Source organism: Nymphalis io, chromosome 9 (assembly GCF_905147045.1).
Source record: "Nymphalis io chromosome 9, ilAglIoxx1.1, whole genome shotgun sequence".
Classification (NCBI taxonomy): Eukaryota; Metazoa; Arthropoda; class Insecta; order Lepidoptera; family Nymphalidae; genus Nymphalis; species Nymphalis io.
This window is the reverse complement of record NC_065896.1, coordinates 1,577,018-1,602,690: the sequence shown is the minus strand read 5'-3', so window position 1 is coordinate 1,602,690 and position 25,673 is coordinate 1,577,018. Positions and strand designations below refer to the sequence as shown.

Genomic DNA, 25,673 nt, shown 5'->3' with positions numbered 1-25,673 from the left:
GAAATGTTGAAATATTACTTTTGTAAATACCATAAAAAAATTATAGTCATCAGTAGACACGATCAAAATGTCTACAGACGAAGGTTATTACTAAATCAGTTAATTCCTAATTTTATAAATCTGTATAGAGAAGTAGATAATGACCATCTGAAGGATAGTAGAAACTAACGCTGTAGAGAGTATAAATACCAATTTCAATGCACCGTCAACCATGAATCTATGATATGGCTTACATCCCTGTTAATATGATTAAGTAAAAATTTCTCTAAACAAAGATAGTTTTGTAAGATGTCCGTTCACGATTATCATCGCATTGCTGGCACGCATTTGAAATATTTGCTTAGAAATTGACAAGTGGTACAATGTAATAATTGGAGCGTGGTGGATTCCAACACGCAGGCATGTTTTATGTGGCGCAAGATAACTTCAGTATTGACATAGTAAATGGGGGTCAAATATACAATCCAGATCGATTTCGAGTTTGGACTTGCAGAATAGTCCTTTTTTCATCACAATAACTTTTCTTATCGTATTCAAAATACATACAAAGGTTACTTATTCATTTCCTCGACGTATTTTCTCTACTGGTGTCAGGAGGATGATTAATTCCTCGCCCAGAGGATCGGAATTGCGATTCAATGTTATAATACTGCTAGTATTCTTGCCACCATATCGCGGTTATAATTTGTACAGTAGCTATTTTTAATATTTAATTGTATATATTTGAGGCCTTAATGTAAATAATTCTTACAAAATTAATAATACTTTGTTAAAATACACGCAGAGGCAGCTTTACTTATAGTGCAGGGTGTGCGTCGCACATGGACGCAGCGGTTGGTGGCCTCCACTTATTCCATTTTGACCGCGCGCTTACTAGAAGACGCTAGGATAATGATGGAAGTATTGAGTCGGTTCAACTGGCAGCGGTCCTGGACGTAGATTCTACTAAGAAAAACCACGCCAGCGTGATGTGTGCAGCCGTTCAGCAATTGTGCATCGGCTCTTAAGTTAAACAAATAAGACTGAACTAAACGATATTGCTATCCCTTTCTAATATATGAGGTTAAAAAAGAAAGCAAGTTTTTTTCATTTAGACAATGTCCTTCAGAGATTGCATTCAACATCCATTATGTTTTATATTTATGGACTATGCTTTTACAGCTTTGGGTTATTGGTATTTTTTTTGATATTCACAATTGTAATTGGTTTTGCACAATATATTTCGCAAAATAAATTAGTTTTAGCCACGTGGTATTTATAATCATATATTATTTCTATAAAGACAGCCAGAGAGAAAATGGTTTGAGCAAGTAGACAACATACCTATATCACAATTAAATAATGAGCAATAAGTATTTATTTGAATGCTAGATATTATATATTATTATGTAAAAAAAATTGCAATATATTGCTTGGTTTTAAACACTGCTTAAACTATATGGTATAGACACTTGTTTATTGGACACTTTTTTATATAAAATAGGTTAGCAGACGAACGAATACGCTTTCTCGACGTACGCTATCCCCAATATACATTGGCGCTTTTACAATTACAATTACTTAAATTGTCAATGCGCGACCAACCTTAGGTAATAAGATATTGTGTCCCTTAAGCTAATATACACTGGCTCAATCGTTCAATTCGATATTCAAACGGAAACACTTTTTTGCTTTAAAAATACAATTTTATACGAATAACAGCGACGGATCTAGTTTCAAGTATTATAAGGCGTATTTTAATAGAACTTTACTTATTAATCTTTATCTATTAAATTTATCTCTGCAATAGGAAAATAGCAATTTATTGATGATTTACTGTATTAACTCTGACTGGATAATTGCTTTAGCATTAACTAATAACAAATAGTCAAAATTTGCAAACTAGGCGTTTGTTGTAGTTATCGTGCAAATAATAATTTGAATATTCATTTAGTGATTTTCACTTATGTGAAATCAACTGCTGCAAACTACAATATTTGTTTAGTGATCGTAATACTTCCATTTTATATATTTGGGTAGTGTAAATATATGAAGTGTATTGTTATGAGGTTAGGTGGCTATGAAAGTCTAAAGAAAACTTGACACACGTGATTCTCAAGCTCTTAAGTTAAGATTAGGGATTGAAATCCGAGAAAGTATGATTGAGATTTTTTTGTTTTTTTTTTTATAGGTGAATGAGCCAGTGTAATTAAAGGGGCCATAGACGGTAGCCTTTAAAATAATTATTCAAATAGGCTCCAAAAGTGACAATTGACAGAACTGGTAAGAAAGTCAGTAGCTACTCTTTATATTTATCAACGAATACTAACTACTACTACTAACTTTATTAATGACCTCTAAAATGCATATTAGTAAGAAATATAAATTACCTCTTACTCTATACCTGGATATATGACCAGCTGATATATAGAGTTAGATATATACCTATATATACCTACTACCAAGGATTCTGCAAACCACCTTTTATACACGGTTAATAAATAAATGCATTAAAAATATTATATAACGAATATGTGAACATGAAACCATGTAATAAATTTGTATAATATATTCAGCATAATGCTCACCTAGAAAAGCCAAGTCTAAATTTATCTCCTAGTTTTAACGTAGAGATGAAAAATTTATGGAATTTTTAATTATTTTTTAGAAGCTTAAAATCTCGTATGAAATGAATGATGTGTTTAATTTCTGGTATTTTTTTAAAAATTAAGTATGTTTTATATTAAAAAGTATTTAGGTCAGTACGATATGAATTGTTTATATTTTGTCGAATCATATAAAATTATTAAATATAATAACAAAAAAGAAACTTGATTAATCATTGAGGCCGATGGAATTAGTCGTGATGATTGCAAGAGACCTGATGGACTGACTGGTTTCCTGGGAATGAGGAGCTTTATATAGAATATGTTTTGACACACTGGTCCCGTCTGACATATGGGAAACAATATTAAATGCTGGAGTCGCCGCGGAAAAAGCCGAAGCGAACAAACTCTTAATCCAAATTTAATCCTTGTTTCGTTAGTAGTTGAAACACTTGGACCTTGGAGTAATAGTGCTTTTATTAAAAGAATAGTACTTCGTCTTATTGCCTCTACAGCAGCTGGGGACCGAAGGGCTGGTTCACTTTTCGCCCGGAGGATCGGAATCGCGATTCGAAGGGAAAATGCTCCTAGCATTCTTGCCATTCTACGCGTTGATGATTTATGACCTTAATGTAAATAATTCTCATGTTAATAATAAAAATGTTGAAATACTTAGAAACACAAACTATATTAAACAAATATATGAATATTTTAGTCCGTATATTCTACCTCCAATGAGAACAGTAAGGCAGAATGTTAATTCAGAAATATTTCAAACACGTCTCGAACATAAATCAGTTAAACTTGTTACAGCTAATGCAAATTTTGTTAATATTCAGTATTTTGTACTGTTACTTAGCGTAAGTCTGACGCTGTATTAAAACGTGTTCAAGAAACTATGGTTTTCATAGCCATTAAAATGTCATTAATATTTAAATATTTCGAGAACTTTTAGACCAATTTATAATCAAGAGCGTAGATTATTTATATTATCTTCATAAAACTATCCTTGAATATTATTAAATCAATATATAAATCCTTTTTATTGATATTAAAATCATGTCAATCAGAAGAACCTACGCGTAGATATGCTTAAGTTCATTTTGTTTCGTAATTAAAAATGACTACTACTACATATGAATGAAGCCGAGATGGCCTAGTGGTAAGAACGCGTTAATCTAAATCAATGATCTTGGGTTCAAACCCGGGCAAGGACCACTTAATTTTTATGTGCTAAATTTGTGTTTATAATTCATTTCGTGCTTGACGGTGAATCGTGAGGAAACCTGCATGTGTCGAATTTCACTTAAATTTTGCCACATGTGCATTCCACCATCCCGAATTTGATCAGCTTGGTGGAATACGCTCCAAATCTTCTCAAAAAAGGGAGAAGAGGTCTTAGCCCAACAGTGGGATATTCACAGGCTGTTACTGTCTATCTCTCTGTTTCTACTAAATAGACGATTAAATAATATGTTATTATTTTGGCGAATAGCGTACTACTCTGCCATCATAATATATTGCCTTCTAATATATTATAACAGGTACATGAGTGGCAAATACTAAGACTGGCGAAACTGCGCGACCAACCTTGGAAACGTGTTTCATCTCTTGTTTCTATTGGCTTACTAACCGTTGAAACCATACCATAACAATACTAAGTGTTGCTGTTTGTCAGTAGAACGTGTGATTAGTGGAGGTATATACCCAAACGGATTTTCAAAAAGCGCTACTGTCAAATGAATAAATAAATTTATCGTATCTTTAAATAAAGCGGCTTGGTATGAGTTACCGATGCTATTAGGGCGTTCAAACAAACTTTAATATAATATAAAATAATTAAAAACTAAAAAAAAACCTTCGCAATAAATATTTCATAAAAATATATTTAAGCTTCTAATATCAGCATTGTGCTATAATGCTATTTTGTAAAAGTTCTAACAAAATAGCACTAGAGAAACCATCTCGGGGTAATCGTGATTGCTAATTATAATATATTATGGACCAACTGATGAAGTCTTCATTTATTTCCTGTAAATTCCCTTATGTAGTCGTACAATCGTTCCAATGGGGATAAAGAAAATTGAACCCTATTACTACGCATTAAAGTCTATATTAAATATTTTTAACTGTGCTACGAAACCGTGTACGTCAAATCCCTCAAGCTTATCATATGAATAAAATTGTTTCACTTATATTAAATTAAAATTACACCATACGAAATGATAAGTGAATTTACACAAGTAATTACTTCGCAAGATAACCGACTTTTTGTTACCCAAATGGATATAGTTAAATGAAACGATTACACATTTTACAAAGGTGAATCGTTAAAAGATTATTATCATTAGGTAATGTCAAAAATGGTACCTACTTGAAATAATCTAGTACTGTTTCTCAACATGTTGCCCGACCAGTTTACGAGTGAGTTTATTTTTTTAATCAAAAGTAAAAGTGGTTTACGGGTTCTATTCGTATTATATAACTGTATCTCGGGTATCTTAAAGATAAATTTGTATACATTAAGATGAATGTGCCCTGAATGAATGTACCACGAAAGCCCTGGCTTTGTGTAAGCCTGTCTGACTTACCTAGACTTACTCATTACTTATTCTACCGCTTAATAGCACAACTTAGTATTGTTTTGGTTCGCAGGGTGTGAGACAGTGTTACTACAGGCACAAGGGTCATAACACCTTAGTTCCGAGGTTGGTGGTGGGAATTGTTGTGGTGACCAGTTACATCATGAAATCAATACTAAATATGGCTACACAATTATAAAGTTAATACATTTTAAGGTGGGATATAAATTATTTTTAAATTTGATCTGACAAAGATGGATAAATCTTAAACTTTTTTACAAGCCAAAGGTAAAAACGCTCAAAAAAGTCGTATATTCGATTTTTTATATATATTATTCCATAAAGAATGCTTGCACACTTGATTCGTATCGACTGTCTGTCCCATATCTCATTATTATCAATCAATTGTGTTTCAATGTAAAATTCTAATATTTCGAATAGTTAAAATAAAAATATAACAAATATTTAAGTATCCAAAAGATATAAATACAATATTTTTGAAATGTAAAGTCTCCGAATCCCTTCTTGACGCAACGCATTGAGTAAATGTCAACTAGGTTGGTAGACTGGTCGCCAAACCAGTTGACAAATTTGTTAAATGTCCTTACGCTTTTTACATTAATGATGTGTAGCTCCTTTGTGAAGTCGTGTTATTAAAACTTAAGTTCTTTTAATAAGTATAATGTTTATTATTGATAGCAATATATTTGGATTGATAGCAATACTTTTGGTGATAAGTGGTCACCACCCGTTACAAACAGATTGCTCCCAAATAAACGTATACAACGTTACGAGACATATGGTAATGGTAGAGCTATTATTAATTTTACTAGACATTGCTGCTGTTTTTAATAATATAAAAAATAAGTATGCATTCATATTATAAGTAATTAAATCTTATGAATAACTAGCTAAAGCTCAAGTTGCAATCACTCGTTAAATTTGGTTTTGAATAAATAACACGATTCGCGCGTCTGTGTTGCTATGCCAGAAGCATGCAAATATCAGTAGTATTGGTACTACACTTAATTTCAAGTCAATAGGGTAACTGGTAGAGCCGAGATGCCCCAGTGGTTAGAACGCGTGAATCTTATCCGATGATCGTGGGTTCAAACCCGGGCAAGCACCACTGTATTTTCATGTGCTTAATTTGTGATTATAATTCATCTCGTGCTTAACGGTGAAGGAAAACATCGTGAGGAAACCTGCATGTGTCTAATTTCATTGAAATTCTGCCACATGTGTATTCTACCAACCCGCATTGGAGCAGCGTGGTGGAATAAGCTCCACAACCTTCTCCTCAAAAGGGAGAGGAGGCCTTAGCCCAGCAGTGGGACATTAACAGGCTGTTACTGTAGGGTAACTGTTGTAGAAACCCATATAAAAAAACAAACTCTAATGACCTTTATTAATAAAATTATAAAGTTGACAAAATATGAAAGAGAAATTTATTCCTCGATAAAATTAATGGAATTAAAAACACTTGTACTTTGGGTATAACTGCTTGCTTCTAGTAAAGCCAGCTAGCATAGACTTACTTATAATTCAGATGACTGGGTTAACGAATGAAAGATCTAGAAGAAAGAATGAATAATAAATGAAGGTGAACGATACGGATGCAGATTTTTTTTGGGTTGATATGAATAAAATAATAAGAAATACATTACAAGTTTTTTATAGCATTTGTTATAAATGATCGGAAATTAATTATAAAGACTATCAGTGACTTAATCGAAAAATAAATACAAAATAAGAACGAAAATAACCTTGATTGCTATATTAGTGGTAAAAAGAATTAATATTTTATACCATCGGCACTTAATATGCGACCTCCGTGGTCGCGTGTGACACCCCTGGCATTAATCAACGATCTTAGGGTTATTGTAGACCAGACATTTTAGTTTACCGCTTATATTTTTTTAGTTTTAAGTAACATCCTGTGAATGTCTCGCTGCTGGGCTAAGGCCTCCTCTCCTTTTTTTAAGGAGAAGGTTTGGAGCTTATTCCACTAGACTGCTCCAATGCGGGTAGGTGAATTTTAGTTTTCTATACTTTTATGAATAATTATATTATTGTGGTTAGGGTTGCTTTTGCCAGATTTAAAAGTCTTTTGATGACGTCAAGACTCGAGATTTGCTTCACGCTAATCAAAATATCATGATGATGTTCTTTTAATTTTTTTAATATTGCAATTTGATTTTATGTTACATAAACGTTGATTAGGTATTACTAATATGATTATTTTGTAAATATACTTTATAACTATTCAAAATTAGTTATTTAGAAAATTCTCGAAGTCCCGGGACGTCTTGAGACGTTGGCTTTAGGATGCGTCAAGACTTTGATAACCTCGAGACTCCCTAAACTCCAGAATTAATTTAATTTTGAAAATTCAATATTTCTCAACCTGTTTACTGTTAGGCTTTACCGGTACTGAGCAAATAACTATATATAATATATAATAGTAAAAAAGAGTAGATAACATAAGGATCTCGTACGTTATTTTAGTGTATCAACTATGTTGTGTGGTCGTGAAGTGATTGTGCTCTATGCTTTTGTATCTAAGCTATTTGAGTGTGCAACGTTGTGGCGAGTTTTGCCCGACACAGAAGAGCGTATTTATGCAAATGTAGTCGTAATGACCTTTCGACATATTATGTTATAAGTATTCTTAATTTTTTTTTATGTATAATTATAATGATTTTTATAAATTGTCAAGAAACCGAAAATATGTTAATCACGCGTTTTATTTACCAATCATTCTAGAAATTGTCGGTTTATTCTACTTTCTCTTATTAACTGCGAATGTGACAATCAAACAAAGGCAGCAAAGAGAAAGAAATTAATTGCTTTAAATTTTCAATTAATAAAACTGCGCATGCGCATTTGTTAACAGTTCATGCGACTGAAGTGAAAATTCGAGTACGTTACATATTCGAACGTTACACCTTTGAAATTTTAACGTCAGGGAAATAAATGAATCTCAAAATAGAATATATATAAGAATATTTAACAGTATTTTAATATTGATTGTGTACGTTTAATATTATCCTTTTAAGTATTCAAATAGACTTCTATCTTATCTTACAGACATATTTATTATCATGTACTATATAGAGAAACATAAGTTCATTTGATTGATAGTAATCATGTCTATGATATATATTTAAGTAATCATTTTAATAGTATCGCGTTATGGTAGTGACTAATAACTCGATTTAATAACGTGATATTATTAAATACCGATCCGTGTGACTTTGTTAAGTTGGTGTTAGAATATTTAGAATAATAAATCTACTGGTAAGCCTCTGTTTATTCAAAGAACAAAGGGACCGGTCAACATCATTAGTTTGGAAATGGCCCACAGCTGGGCTAACCGTCCTTTCAATGAGACTGCGTGGAGTTTATTCGTCAGATACATGCAGGGGAACAGTTCTACTAGCAAATTCATTACTATATCGCAATCGAATCGGTAGTCGCTTACCGTTTATCCTATTATTTAATTTTATTATCAAATATTGACATAATAGTAATAAATTTGGTTACGTTTTATGGTGTCACATATCTGTTTTGGTACGTTCCAAATAAGTAAAATAAAATTTTCCTCAAAAGGTTCTCATTTACCGCAGGGCAAGAGATGAATCATAAAAAAATTAAGCACATGAAAATTCACTCGTGCCCAGATAATGCTAATTTATAATACGTGGAGTATTGAAATTAATTTGAATCGAAATGGTGTGTAAAGTTTTAGTACATACACATAATAATTTCTAGAATATTATATGATATCAATTTTGACTGTCGACATTAATATAGTTTTGATTATTATTACAGCTTGTAGGCGGCTTAAATGACTTTGTACGCCTACTTATTACACTTGACCACTTCCGCATTTCTCATTAGTTCGCGAGATTAGTAACTTTGTATACAAATAATTTTGTCCCGGATTCATGTTTTGGTTATCGTAATTTAATCAAAGTTTACTTATATATTTATTTTTATTTAAAATAGCTACCTGCAGACTGGCAATTGGCTACCTGATGGTAAGTGGTTATCACCGCACATAAACATTGGCACTGTAAGACATATTAATCATCTCTTACATCGTCAATGCGCCACCAACCTTGGGAACTAAGATGTTATGTCCCTCGTGCCTGTGATTGCACTGGCTTTCCCAACCTTTAAACTCTAAGACAACAAGCCTAAGTTTCGCTGTTTTTATTGTGGATATCTGATGAGTGGTTGGTACCTACATAGCTGACCTTGCACAAAGCACTACCATTTATTTTATTTATTATCCATTTATTTTTGAATATAATAAAGTATTTTATTGGTCTGCTCAATGATGGAAAAACATGAAAATAATTAGGTAAAAATAAATATTTTTAGAAAAAATCGATGATGACGTTTTCAATTTTTATTATTCCTTTGTAGTTCCGTAACATTTTCATTATTTGCGCGTAATTTATGACAGGTGTGTGAAAAAGTAGCCATCATTCGTTCTGTTCCCTTATCCCATTTGTTTAAGGTTAGCGTAGTGCGTAAGTCAGCGAGAAAAAAAGCGAAAACGATACGCCAGATATGTACAGTAATTTAAAAAAAAAAATTAAATGAGTAATTTCCACTTTGTCGAGTAATACACGACATCGTATCGAATCTTAAATAACGGGAATAGATTTCTCGATCATGTCAAGTGTTTTACATTAAATAATTTAAATAAAACCGGAACATTTAATAATGAGAAATACAGTTCATTCATTAGTAATAATTTTAATTACGTAATTTAAAATTAGTAATAAACAATTTTTGTATATTATCTGTTGTTGAAACATTAATTTATTATTTATGTTATATATATAATATAGCATATTTAATTGTTATAGGACCATAAATTGCCATTTAAATAAAATAAGTAAATAAATATCCGATATGCATATTATTATATACAGACATACATAATAAAACTTTTTTTAAAATCCAAAACTAATTAATTTCGTTGATGGGTTAACAGCATAGTTCTTTTTTTAATTGTAAATTATTAATTATTGACTTTGAATATAACAACATTTATGATTACGTAAATAGTTACGTAATGAAAAATACCATACAAATCAGCTGCCATTTAACGCAATTAGTTAAAATGGTCGTTAATAAATGCGCAATTAAGAAATATTAATAAACATGGGATGTTAGTATGCTACCGTCAAATAGCAATACTTTGTATTGCTATATATGTTAAGTGAGCTAGTGTAGTTACAGAAACATAACATCTAGATCCTCTTGGTTGGTGGTCTGTTGACGATGAAAAGCTCGTAATGCTGTTCATGTTCCTCCGCCTGAACTCTCTCCGATGAGAGTGGCCACCTTTGCCAAAGTCGGTCAAGAAGACATCGTTGACAGTGTAAGTTTTATTTCAAACAGTAACAGGATGACCATTTAAGCTAAGCGTCTTCTACCATTAGTGAAATAATTTTCGTTCGTATTTTAAATCGATATACCTGGGTACAGACAGCAGCAAATTACTTGATTCCTTGTGTTACTTACCTGAAAGATAAAAAGGTTATTAATATACAAATTTTCAAACTTTTTTTGTCATATTATAAATAAATAAAAATGAAATAATGGCAAATGTATAAATATATTAAAATGTGTAAAATATTTAAAAAATGTTAAAACGAAATAGTTACTGAAAATGACACAAAACGCCTATAATCAACAAATTAATAAATCAACAATTAACATTTTTCAATTGTTAACAAATTCCGAATATATTTTGACAAATTCCCGTTCACTTCAATACAAATATAATCACTAAGGTCAGTTTGTGATTACGTAATATTACAAGCGATTATATGCCTTATTCCGTTATTATAAGGCTTATTAACTTCAGCTCATTTTGAAATCCGCGTTGACACAGAAATCTCGCCGTTGTTACTCGTAAATAACAAACTTAATAGCGTGGCTGGAGCTAAGACTTACAAAGCTTGGCTCGCCAAGATATTTTACAGATTTTTTTTATTGTATTTTCAACTTTATTGCATTCAAAATAAGGATAGATGTAAGTGATATTGTAATTTTGGTGTACGAAAATAAAAACTTCCGCTGGAAACAATAGTGAAGGTTGATATATTGAACGGATTTAATGGCACTTCGGAAGTAGTTATGAGTTAAGGACGTACATAAAATTACACGTGATGTTGTACTGCGTATGATGCAGGCAGATAAGGCAAGAAGTACAAAGAAGTTGAGATTAAAATCCCAGATAGATTTAAGAAGTAACTGTCAAAATAAGACGAGTATAGAGTATCAATAGAATTCAAAATCTTAGGCTTTCCATTGTGACATCTTTGCCCAGTTCGGTTTGCACAGATCAGTCACTATATACTTAACATCATTCATCGATCAAGTTTGCTTTTATCAGCAATATTGAATATTGAAATTGAATTGAAACGGAAACAGTCAACCATGAACTTAAAATGTTTGACAATAATTGTTTTTTGTTTTTAAACTATGATGTATTTAGATCGAATACGTTTACCTACGCAAACGGATTCGCACAACTAAACGCAAAGTTTTATGTCAATGTGTAGCCAATATGCATAAGACTGGTAAATTAACCAAGAATACTTCCCAGATCTAATCTCTAGCTAGTTCCGAGCTTCCAATAGTATACACCAGACTGAGTCATATACAATTCTCATGAAAGCGAAAACTTAGCTTAGCATTAATATTCAGTATGACATTGTAACACTCCATGATTGCTTGTATAAGGACTAGATATTCTAAACTAACTTCGCTTGGGTACAATTAAAAATTTCATATTATATACAATTATAATCAAAAATTATGTGACCGTATGTTACCTGTCAAACTATAGCCTTTATAAGCAAATCTTAATATGAGTTTATTTAAGCACACTGATACAAATAAATAAATTAAATTGATATTATATTAGCCATTTTATGCTACAAGAGATTCATTAATATGTTATATACTTGTTTATATTTATTACATTGGCTCACTCGTATAAAAAAAAATGAAATAGCATTAGACAAGATAAGTTATTGACATAACAAACAATATAACGTTTTAAAATATATGTACTATATAACAGCTCATATATGTATATCTTGAAAGGTATTTTATATAATGTAAAATTTTCATATAAACAAGATTAGAAGTTTTTGCAATAAAGCAGAAACAACAAACAGAAATAAGCTCCCCACTTTATATTATTAGCTTCGTAATATGATGTCAATGTTGCAGTATATATAACACGATATACCAATGAAATTGCTTCATGAGTTATTACTTGAATAATGTAAGCGTCGTGAGCGATGCGCTTCAATGAAAATGTTACAATATGAATAGACTAGGAGCGGCGTTAGAATTAACATGCATTTACAATGTTCGTTATAGCATTTTTAAATATAATATTACAAACTTCACATATAAGATATTTTAATATAGCTTAACTGAATAAGCTACTAATATTATAAAGCTTAATATATTGTTTGTTCGAATGCGCTTGTTTCAAAATGTATAAATACGATTGTATTAAAATATATTATGCGTTTGAAATAAATAAACTTCGACATCGTTTACTCTAAAAGTTGCCACATTTTTTATGAATACATTTATATACTTGTAACTTGATAGATGGCGCTGTACATAGTGATACGAATTGGTATAAACACAGATGGGACGCAAGACGAACATATCGGTTTTATAAGTAAATATATAATGATAACATATTGTGTTGTAAAACAAAAATTGTCACGCTATATCCAGTTACACTTTTATATAGCCAACAACGAAATAGTAGCGACAAGGCCTTAAAGAAAATAAGTATAAGAAATATCAGAAATACTGTTAGAGGTCAATGCCCTGAGACCTTCAAGGAATATTTTTAAGGATTGAACCCTATAAGCTCTTTTGTGATTACAAAAGAACGGCTTATAGGAATAAATTTTAATACAAATAATACATTACTTAACAGACCTTGTTAAGTGAATATAATCTGTACGGAAGTTTGTTTGTGTTGAAATAAGCTTGGTGGGACTTTATAAGAAATTAAGCCGATTGGCACGAGGCTGATAGATTTAATAAAAAACACAATAAAGGAATCATGAATTGTTTTTAAATAATAAAGTACATCGATATTACGTATGCTAATTTCTTTTATATCTTATATTTAGACTATTTTGGTTAAATAAGTAATTATTTGTGACGTCACACGTGCAATCTTCCTATAGATTTTTTTTTTCACGTTTTAGTTTTTTTTTAATGCTGGTAATCTTAAATGACATACAGGGTAGGATTTAACTCAATTAAAATTGATGTTTTATTTAATAACGTGTAAAAATACTTATTCTCCGTGTAATTAGTGCAATTTATTTAAGAAATATAAATGTAAATAATTGTTGATATCATTTTAAGTAGAATATCTAATCAATTAAAGCGTTACCTTAATTTTGAGGCTACGGCATTTAGGCCACCTGATGGTAAGTGGTCACCACCGCCCATAGAAATTGGCATTGTAAGGCATGTTAACCATCGATTACATAGCCAATGCGCCACTAACCTTGGGTCCTAAGATTTTATTATTGTGCCTGTAATTACACTATCTCACTCACCCTTCAAACCGGAACACAACAATATCAAGTACTGCTGTTTTGCGATAGAATATTTGATGAGTATTATGTTACAAGTTCATACAGTCATTAAAACACTACAGCTTACGTATGGTAGTTAAACACGCAAGTCGAGAAACAAGTATATTCGTGTTCACATATTTCAATACAAAAGGTACATAGTATTGTGTGAAAAATACAGAAATTCAAAACCTTTGAGATTGTTTAATAGCGGCTTTACGTGGTTCGATTTCAGTTGATCAACATTAATTTGTTACTCAACGAAATATTGAAGCTTATCCCATGTAAGACGAGAAAAATCTAAACAAAATTGAAAGGTAACATTATTTGATCGATTTTGTTCCTTTTTGATTTAAAGTCTGTTCAGACTGTCTTAATCGCTTTCGATTTAGCGGTTGATCGAATAAAATAATCCGTATGAACATAATAAGCACAATTTATTATAACGTCAAAACACCTTTGAATCGCATTCTCGTCGTGGAATAAAAGTTAATAGGCGTATTTTTTACGACCTTCGTAAATTTTTAAAAAGATTCCGAGGGTTTTTTTATTCATAATGACTATGAAAGTAGAATTAAAATATTCCTTTACGATATTTTTATCAACATACCAATCTTTTTAACAAACTTGAGCCTACTTTCAATAGGATCGTAATTATTAACTTTCTAAAAGCTTAAGAATTCGATCCGTTCCGAAGTATGTTTAAAATTAATTTTAATTTATAGTTGTAAGAAATGTACTTACATGTCTATTAAAATAAACGTGTATTAAAATTATGTACAGTAAAAGATAATTCAAAATTCGACAACAACAGTTTTATAAATGTATTTTTTGCGTCGGCGGCACTTTTTTGCGTCTGGATTTTTTTGTATATAACCTTTTTCATTATAGTTAGTTAGTCATCAAGTTAAAACTAGTTTTTTCTAGATAACCAAAAATATATAATGATACATTCAAGTAATTTATATTCAATACGACCTTCATAATTTAATGCTAATTTTTATAACAACTATTTACCCGCTACTTTACTTATGCTTAATCCTTATTAGATATTGAATTTTACCGTATTGCCAATAGTCTTTCAAAATATTAATTCATATATTTTGGCCGGTAGTAGGTTTTGAAGGTTTCGTAGTTTTGCAGCTGCGCAGTGACTAATGTACACAAAGTACGTCAACAGAGTTCAAATTATAACATAAAACGATTCGATTTTATGGACGTCCTTGAGTAGTCTAACCGATGTCGCATCAATAGTTTCGGTTAGTGGGTCATCACTTGGTAATAGTACATTGACATCGCTTGGTGCAATCGTAAATGTTAGGATAAAACACATCTATGTAGTGAAGCGAAGCGAAAAATACCGGTACTTGGACTTCTAGACGGTATGAATAATGATAGTATTAACTTATAAAGATAAGTTTATTTAAATTAAATATATAATTAAAATATTCATAGGCTTAGAAATCTTGATATTTCCGCTAATAAAATTAATCAACGCCAATAAATGCATTCGAAACTTATATATATACAAAAAAAGATAAATTGTAATTTTAATTATATGTTTTAGCTGGCAACATACTCGATTTAGGTTTGAATTTAATTATATATATTTATAATTTATACTGTGGTTCAAGGTAACTTTTTCATCACTAAATAAATGAAAAGAAAAGACATAACAAATTGCTTAAAAAACAAACTCTAAAATTGATAATACCTTAAAAACTTGAACATACTTATTAATACATGTCGAAGCTAGAATTAAAATTGTATTTTTCCTCCTAACATACTAAAGATATGACCGCAAAACATAAATTACTATACGATAAAAAAAAAAGAAATTTCTCCTTGTTATACGAACGGAGAAAGCAGGACCTCGACTAAACCAATATTGGTTTAGCAGTTTCTCTCGGTGTTAAGCCCAAATATATTTGTTCAGTAAATTACTTTTAAAGCGTTTGCGAGGATGCTTAAGATAATTATAAAAATTTACGATTTAAATATATATTTTTTTATTCAAATTTCTATTTTTAATTTGCTTATAACGCTTCTTTTATTACACTTAATGTTAATATTCAAAGTTTAAACTAACACCGGTTCGAATTGGAGTCACCCAGTGTAACTACAGGAACAAGGGACAAAACGTATTAGTTCCCAAGGTTGGTGACGCATTAGCGACGTAAAATAAATAAGAGGTTAATATTTCTTACAATGCCAATATCTATAGGCAGTGGTGTCTGCCAACCTAACAGAATAAATAATAATGTCTCTCTGTCCTGATAAAACGCTTAAGCCTCAATGTACTCTGTAAGACAGAACTTAATTTAAAAAAAAAAGCGCAATGACGAAGCCATTGAGTTCGGGTAAGCATTTCGTATCTCCAAGCATATATTCTTTACGTGTCCAATAACTGGGGATCAAGCTTGTTAAGCACTTGCTGCACAGTCATTATTCTTAGAGTATTTTTGACGCTCGAGCTATTGAACAGCTTCAGTGGCTGTAGCTTGTAGTACGTGCTTGGATGTGATATTACTTAGTTTCTACAATTAAATGATAACTTAGAGCTTATTAAGCATGGAACTGCGAGCATAGGGACCCTTTTAATTCAACCATGCGTAAACCATTTAGTTCTAAGAAACAGAAAAATGAGAAAACTAGAAATGCTCGTCACATACTATATACTATAATATTATAAATGCGAAAGTAATTCTGTCTGTCTGTCTCGCTTCCACGGCCAAACCACTAAACCGATTTTGATGAAATTTGGTACGTAGCGAGCTTGAACCCTAAGGACGTACATTACTGCTTTTGCTGGTGGCAGGGCTTCGTGAGAGCTCGTCTATTCTATTTTTTTTTCTAATTTATAACTTGGAAAATATTTTATTAATTTTAAAAATATTTATAAAATATACCTAGGTTGGGATCTTTCATTAGGAAATATAATGATAGATAATAATATATGATCGATTTTAATAGTTAATTATCTAAGTTAAAATAGTAATGTTATAATCATTTTAATTCAATTATTCATTCGATAACAGAACTCAAAACTTGAAATGTTTTTCAAGATCAAAGATTTAATTTGAATAAAAATACGTGTAAAGATGCTCGTTAGGCCATTCGAAAACTCTCGTCAGAGTTTTTGCGTTGAATTATGTAGGCAATAAAATTCTTTATTGTCTTCATAAATATATATAGCGTATTTTCTACGTGACAGGTTAATCGAAGTATTATATAAATGTATTAAACTATTATAAAAACAAATAAAAAAACCGACAACAAAAATTCGAAGAAACTTGTCATTGTATAACAAAACATTGTCTGATCGCACGCAAGAATAATATTGAAACCACATTTAATATAATTCGTTCGTACGTAAAACAATTAAAAAAGATTATGAAAAATTATAATAAAAACAATGTAATAATCTTAATTTGACTATAGTTTAGTTTTTCTACATCATTAATGCCAACAATTCCTGCCCTCAAGGCGCCCCAATAGATGTTTTATATCAAAACAAACGTCACTTTTATCTCAACATGTCTCAAGCAATAATAATACATTACAAAATCATACCTATTAGCTACACATTATGATTTATTTGACAGCTATACAAAGCCAGTATATAAAGATTATTTTAAAAAACATAATCAACTGCCAAGCAATTATAGACCTTATTGCTTTGAAAATAAGCTTAATGACGTATATCGTTTGTTAATAAATAGTTTGTTCGGTGCCTTGCTCAACTTAGTGATTTACTGTTTAAGGGTACTGTGCAATGTCCGCAATGGTGTCGTAACACAGCCTTTATTAGAAGTCTCATGTCCAGTGTCGATTGTGTCACAAACTTTAAGCATTCATTAACCGACATTTGCAAATAAAATTAAAACTTCATACACAGACATTATTATATTTTAAAAACTATTATCAATGTTAATTGATATTTTTGTTAATATCTAAAAAACAGTTCAACAAACTTAGACAACGTCCTTAGGTACATAATATTCTCTGCCGTATAGTACCCATATATTTATCTTGTAGGCTAGTTATACTATAGATAAGTTACACTGTAAAGCTAAAAAGTTCGTTAGTTTATTTGAACCCGCTAATCTCTAACCTGAATCTAACTAGTCCGAGCTTAAAGGGGTCGGAGCAGTAACTTATATATACTTGGTTGTAGGACTTTGTGCAAGCCCGTCTGGGTACACGCACTCAGCGTACATTCTACCGCCAAACAGCAATACTTAACATTCGTGAAGTCCATTTGGAAGGGTGAGTGGGCCGGTATGGTGATGCATTGGCAATGTGACCAATTAGTATGAGGTTGCCCATTTAACAACCTACCAACTTATATATTAAAACATTTTAAGATAGTGTTTCATAGGATAACTGATTTGATGAGATTTGGGTACTGATCAGCTCAGTACCCAAAACTCATGTTAAAATAAATACAAACATATAATTTAGGTCCCTAATGGTCCAACATTAGTCAAGTTAAGATTATCAAGATTTGTCTAAACTGCTTCATTTATAAGATACTCACGCGTATGATTAAAATCAGCCATTCGTTTTACTTTAACCAATCTGTGCATAAAATCTTTTATTTTGGATGATTTTTAAAGCTATATTATTTATCTTAGTCTAATAATTCGCTATACCCCAGAGGATATAACGAAAAATCAATCACGGTATATTTCTTCAATTTATTGGGCTCTATTTGTAAAATTCTATAATAAGTTATAATTCTATTTGGCAAATTGGTAATAAGCAATAAAGTTAGTAGATTTCCTTTTATGTAACGCAACTATATAAAATCAAGGCACGTGATTATATGGAATGCAAGATAAAGGTGTACAAGATAGAAATTTTTACTTCAACTTAGAAAAAATTGTTACAGGGTCATATGACGTAAATTTTCACGCCCAACGTTATCTTGTGTTTGTAAATAGTTCTGGTGATGTTATATCATTCGCATAAATTTACATAAGACCACAAATTACATAGGCTGTAGTTTTGTAAACGACAGTTCTTGTTACGTAATGATTGGTGACGATTTAGCAATTAAACCATTAAATTGGGAACAAATTTTGTGAATACTACATTTTGTTTCGGTTTGAAATATATATAATTTTTATTTAGAAAAGAACACTTATATATAAAAGGAGCCATCTAATAGTTAGGTCTAAGATGTAATGTAATCCCATATGTAAGATATTTGGAATAATTGATGAAGTTCCAGATGGGCCAGAGCACCATCACTGAATAGCTGGATTTGATCATAATAATATCAAAATATTCCTTATTGACGTTGACTCTTATAAGCACTTTTGAATCGTCATATTATATGATCAAATTCAAAAAAACTCTACCACTGGTTCCAAATTTAATCAGAAACTTAGCATTTTTTATTTATTTAAACAAACTAAAAAGCGGTTTCGTTAAAAGAACCATTATTCATCATCATTCATCAGTAATCCATTAAAAACTGTTTTTGTCAAATAAGAATTTGATGATGCTGTTTGGTAAAGTAAATCTAGTTCAAGATAATAAGTAAGAGCTGTGGTATATGGAAGAATTATTTTCTTCTATAAAAGGTATACAAATATTCATTTGGTCCAATCGATTTAATGGCATAAATTGTAAGCAAATATTTCATATTAAAAAATGTCAATACTAAATTATGTAAATCAATTTCAATTAAATTAAAATGTTGATAAATCTATAATAAAATTATTCGATGTATTGTTTTTTTTCTGTTTTAACATTTACACCAGATTTTACGGTATTTTCGTTTTTTTTTTATAAATATAGAAACGAGTATTTAAATGAACTAGATTATATTTTTAACATTTTCAAACTTCCTTATTGCGGTCAAGATTTATTGAAATTAAAAAAAATATGATCATAGACATCGAAATTTCCAATGATGTATTATGTTTATGGTGTATAAGTATTAGTATAATATTCAAGGCTGATTCATTATTGTTAGAAAATAGGCATTTTCAAATTTTATGTGAATTTTTTTTTCTGCCTTTTGCCGTCCACTGCTGGACGAAAGCCTCCCCCATAGAACGCCAACCATCCCGATCTTGGGCAGTCCGCATCCATCCCGAACCTGCCACCTTTTTTAAATCGTCGGCCCATCTTGTCACAGGGCGTCCTACACTACGTTTGCCTAAGCGTGGTCTCCACTCCAACACGTGTCGGCTCCATCGGCCATCAATGCGCCTGGAGACATGACCAGCCCACTTCCACTTCAGCGAGCTAATTCTAAGCGCGATGTCGGTGACTTTAGTTCTCTGGCGAATGTCCTCATTTCGGATTCTATCTGCCAGAGAAACCCCAAGCATCGCACGTTCCATTGCTTGCTGAGCGACCCTAAATTGGTGATTAATTGAAAAACTTAAAAAAAACCCTTAATTGAAATTTTTAGCGTGCACTAAATATTTTAGAATGAAAAACAAACCAATGAGTGGTAAAACAGTGATATCGGTAAGTTACACATGGTTTACTAATTAATTTCACGATGCATTAAAAACAGGAACACCGTTTTGATTTAATCTTAAACCTGTTTTCTTTAATATCACTCTGTTTTTATATAATGTTTATAAATTTGTAATCAAATGTTTAATATAAAGAATTTTGATTTCTAAGTGATTTTTAATTTCGAATAGATTATTTGACTTAATTTGAACGATGATAAGATAAAATATATTAAACAATTTGTTAGTTAACGAGGAGTAAATGAATGAATCAATCAGATATATAGGTATTAATGGATCATTAAAGTAACTATATAATACTATATAAAATTTGAACATTGTCACATTAATTTGAATTAGTTTTGTTTTAAATATTTACTCTCTGATTTAGCGGGAATATGATATAGGTATTTATTAACTTAATTTTTTAATATTGCGATATATAATTGCGATTTTCACCCATTATCATGTATTACAACAGACAATAAATCGAACGATATTGAAACTTCATTTAGTTACAAAATTACAATACAGTTTATGCATTATTCATAGAAAGCAATTAATATAATTGGAACGCCAGTAACGATTGTGCGACAAATATTATAAATGGATTTTCTGAAATGCGTTTTTAACCGAGCTGACTGAAAATTGAGATAGTTTTTGGTTTGGGAAGGAAGTTAATCGATATGGCTTCGTTTTCGAGATCAAAGTATTCAACATCGTCATCATCAGAGTTAAGAGTTACGTGAAAATATTGGTAATTTAAAGAAATTTAGACATATGCTAAAAACTATCCATCCAAAAATGATAATATCACCATTTATGACAGAATAAATATAATGTTGCCATTACACGAATAATTAAAACAAATGTCAAGAGTCAAAGATGAGAAAGAAGCTCTTGTAATTAATATTTGTATCTAGTGTAACATGATTTACAAATTACACATTGTTTTAATACGAGATTAATTTAACAGTTGACTGCTGAGCGTTGAATATTTCTTAGAACTCCATATCTAATCAAGGTAAGCAAATGCTTGGTAACACAAACAACGATTATAATTTAAAAAAATGTTTCGGTTTCGTTTCGTAACAGCCCTCATGACTGTGTGTTTATATTTTTTAGTCTAGTATACAAAGGGCAAAGCTCTATTGTAGTATGTCTATATGAAGCTTATGTCGTCTATCTCACTTTCTGTCAAGGGCCATTTTAGAACATAACCCAAGAGTGAATGAGTGACATTTCTAAATTGTCACGGAACTGTTGATGAATGTCCCACTTGCACTTGTTTTATTTTTAAATATTTACATTTTGAACATGCGTTCATTGTTTTCACTATTCGAAAATAAAACATTATTAAATATTCGATCCCTGAAACGCATGTTGTTTGACAATGAGCCGAAAAGTGGATCGTGAAAGGAAAGCGTTTGAAAGCACGTCTTCACGGATGTTTCTCATTTTTTTTGTCCTACATTCAATACATTAACATGCGCATATGAGACATTATAATTATGTTTTTAAAATGTGCTTGTTTTTTTTTAATTTGTAACAAAAACTTTACAAAAGGTATAATTTTACACGGCTTATTCATATTATCTAGAGCAAGGGTTGCCAGTTGTTTTATATAATTATATAGTGATTTTTATATGGCAGCAATATTTTCTAATGTCAGCGGTGATAGCAATAGATACTTCTGAATATTTTCGATTGAAAAACATATGTATATTCACAAATCGAAACTAAAAAAATACAGAATAAACTTATGTAGTGTAGAACAAATTTCTACTTATGCATTTAATTAAAAAAAATAAAGTGCTATTAATAAAAGTGAAATTTATTATTGTTGCTACACAAACAGTCTGCGTTCAAAATACTGAATGAAACTATATATGCCTGTCTATTATTAAGGTTTTCATTAATAAAACGAGTAACTGTGACGTAAGTACTTTTCAGACGACTTTAAGGTAATATATATACTAGAATTCTAGCTTGAATAGTAATATATTTAGGCGATAACTATTCATAGATATAACTAAACTAACACTCTAATGGAATTTGCAAATATAATCAAACACGATGATATTAAATTCTTGCTCAACACACAGGCTACGTTAGAAGACAAGATTAGTCAACAGATCTTATTAGATATATATATAATACCTGGGAGACTTTTTTTCATTTGGTTTCTTTCTTACGAATATAAAAAAAGAATTGGACCATACAGCCTAATATTAATAAATATAAAGAAAATAGTTTTACTATGTTAAAATTGTTGTGTATCAAATTGTACTTTCATTAGTTACTTATGCCGTGAAAAAAGTTCCTTTGTTAAAATATTCCCACATTAGGTGCATATAATTATTATATTCAATGTACATATAAAGGCGAATTATACCGCGTCCTTACAGACCTGCCGGCCTTGCGCATGCGCTTTCGACACCGCTTACTCAATTACACCAAAACACGAAGATAGTAGTTATGCTAGTAAAAAATACAAGAATCTTGTTAACTTTAAATTAAAAGATAACATATTTACTATTTAAAGCGATTGATAAATTTAAAAAAAAATCTGTTCAAAACTATGACAAAATATAATCGTTTTATAATTTCGCAACATACGTACGGCGGTCAAATACAAATAAGTGTGCAAAATATGACATACAAATAAGGCATTAATTGCATTAACAATAGACTACATTATTGCTTGCGCTATTTACAATAAGTGTATTTCGAACTGTCAGTCACGAAACACTTCGACTAATGAACGTTTCGAATACGAATTCCAAATTCAAATAGATATTCAAAGTTTCGAACGCGGCCATGACTTTTCATAACATTCGTCCAACGCTTGAATTTATTGTTTTAGTAATTAAAAAAGTTAACATTTAATTAATAGCTGTCTTTATTTTTTTTTTAAATGGTCGCCTAGTAAAAGCTTTCTAAGGCTAACTAAATAACCTTATTCAAGATTTTATTTTTTATTTTTAACAATATTCTATATATTTAATATATTTAAACTATATTTTTCCAATTCTACTTTTAAACGTTAATGCGAAATCAAAATTGCTCATTGACTGTTCACACTTTCACGGTAAAAATCAGTGTCATAATTTTTGCTATTACATTCGAACGAGTAATACAAAATTTGTAATTTCCTGCAATACAATTTTATTATTTTGACACAATTTTGAAATATTATGTAAAATGGTTTTTGTTTAAATGTTATCATAATGTTACATAAAAATTTTGAAAAGTACTATTAATTTTAATATTCATATATATTTACGGTAAACATATTAGACAAATATTTAAATGGCGCTAACTAAAAAAATCATTAAACTTTATATTAAGGACGTAAGACATTACATTTTTAAAACTTATAGCATAATGGAGTCTTACCCCGACTTTCTTTGGGTACGATGTGCAAATGTGAAAGTGTTGGCTTTAAGAAGTACAAAATCGGATACAAATTTGTCTTATTTTGTTACTTACCTTAAAAGCGACTGGATTCAATCTCTGAGAGTTATGCGATTAGAAAAATTATTTAAACAATATTGAAATTAACATTCAAGATGGACGTCCGTACTAATATTATAAATGCGAAAGTGGGTTTGTATGTTTGTTACGCTTTCACGTTGTAACTACTAAAGCGATCATTGTTGACACTCACACAGATTCAATTCACAACTTTAGGTAATATGTACATAGGTACCTGAATGATAAACAGTTATTACTTTAAAAAATATATATAATTTTTAATTTTTGTGTTTCTTTTTTTTTATTCATGCGATGTTTTTTCCTTTTATTCGCATGTTGTGTTCACTTTTGATTGATCTCTAACACTTAGATAATAAGTTTGTATTTATTAATTCTATAAATGTGTTAGTGATTGTAAGTGAACCTAATAAATAAAATTAATAATTATGTTTTTTTTTGTTGTGCTTAACTACGTTCAGACATAGACCATATATAAATTTTATTGTATAGGAAAGCGGACGAGCATATGGTTTTGAACTAAGATTTTAACCTTGTGCCTGTAATTACACTGGCTCACTCACCCTTTGAACCGGAATACAACAATACCAAGTACTGCTGTTTTGCGGTAGAATATCTGACGAGTGGGTGGTACCTACCCAGACGAGCTTGCACAAAGCCCTAGCACATATTTGATTCAGATCTATGTATTCTATCCTCAGGTTTAATTATAAAACATATACAAAAACCAGGAACAATATTCGTCCATACAATTCCATCTTTTTATCATTTCATTATACAATATTTATGTTATGAACATAATTGAGTTATTTGATTTGAGTGCTGCGATCCGAATAATTTAGTTACAGTAATCGTATTGCTTTTTACTTCGCTGGAATCGCAATGGTTTCGTATTTACATATATTTACTTATTTATTTCGGTTACTTTGTTAATATTAAATAATTTAAGCTTAAATTGCCAAATAGAATATGAGTGGAGAAAAATAATTTACTGTCTTGTAAATATGCTTAGCGGCTGACAGTATTGATTAATTATTTATGAAAAAATGCAATAAAATATGGTGAAAATGATGAATATAATAAAATTTTTTTTTTCTTATGCCTAGAATTCAAATATGGCACTAAATGGATGCTATAAGTTAATTGTCAAATTAAAAAAAAATCTTATAGTACGAAAAAGTTGTTATTACCTATAGTTATATATTTACAAAGCTACACACAGACAGACAGTGTAGGTTAATATGTCATTCATTTGTATATATATACTTAGTTAAATTCATATATTTGATGATGATGAACATTCAAGATGTTTTTATACAACAACTAATTTATATATCACTAATATCGTGAAAGAATCGAGATGTCACGGCTTACAAGACGTTTGATAAAATTGTGTCAAGACTATAAAATAAAATAAATAATCGCCTTGTTTTGTTCACGTTCGTTTCTATTCGCTATTTGCGTTTTAATGCACTTGACGTGTTTAAAGCGTAATGGGTATTAAAAACTCTTTTTAATGAAACTGCTTTTTAGTTTTTTTTTTTTAATTATTTTCACATATGAAGTCCAGTACTACCAAAATTTTATATGAAAAACAAGATTCTTAAAATGTATACCGAGCAAAAATGCCATTAGGAAACCGTGCTACCCGCTGCGGAATATCGCGGTTGAATCTCGAATATTTTCCATTAGAAAACATATTTGTCTCGCAGAGGCGGTATTTTCTTAAACATACAGACGTCCATGTGAGTCTTGAGGAGAAAACAATACGTTACTTAGTTATACCATCAATGCGCTGCGCGCAAGAACCTGTCTCACGTGTCGGTAGTAACATTAGTTCTATGAGTAATATCCTCGTAACACAGCAATTCAAAGTAC

General features: G+C 30.5%; 1 protein-coding gene across 1 annotated transcript in view; it reads right to left on the bottom strand.

Annotated features, from left to right (window-relative positions):
- LOC126770929 (probable chitinase 10) overlaps window positions 1-25,673 on the bottom strand; it is a 117,368-nt gene that overhangs the window by 76,237 nt on the left and 15,458 nt on the right. The window lies entirely within an intron of this gene.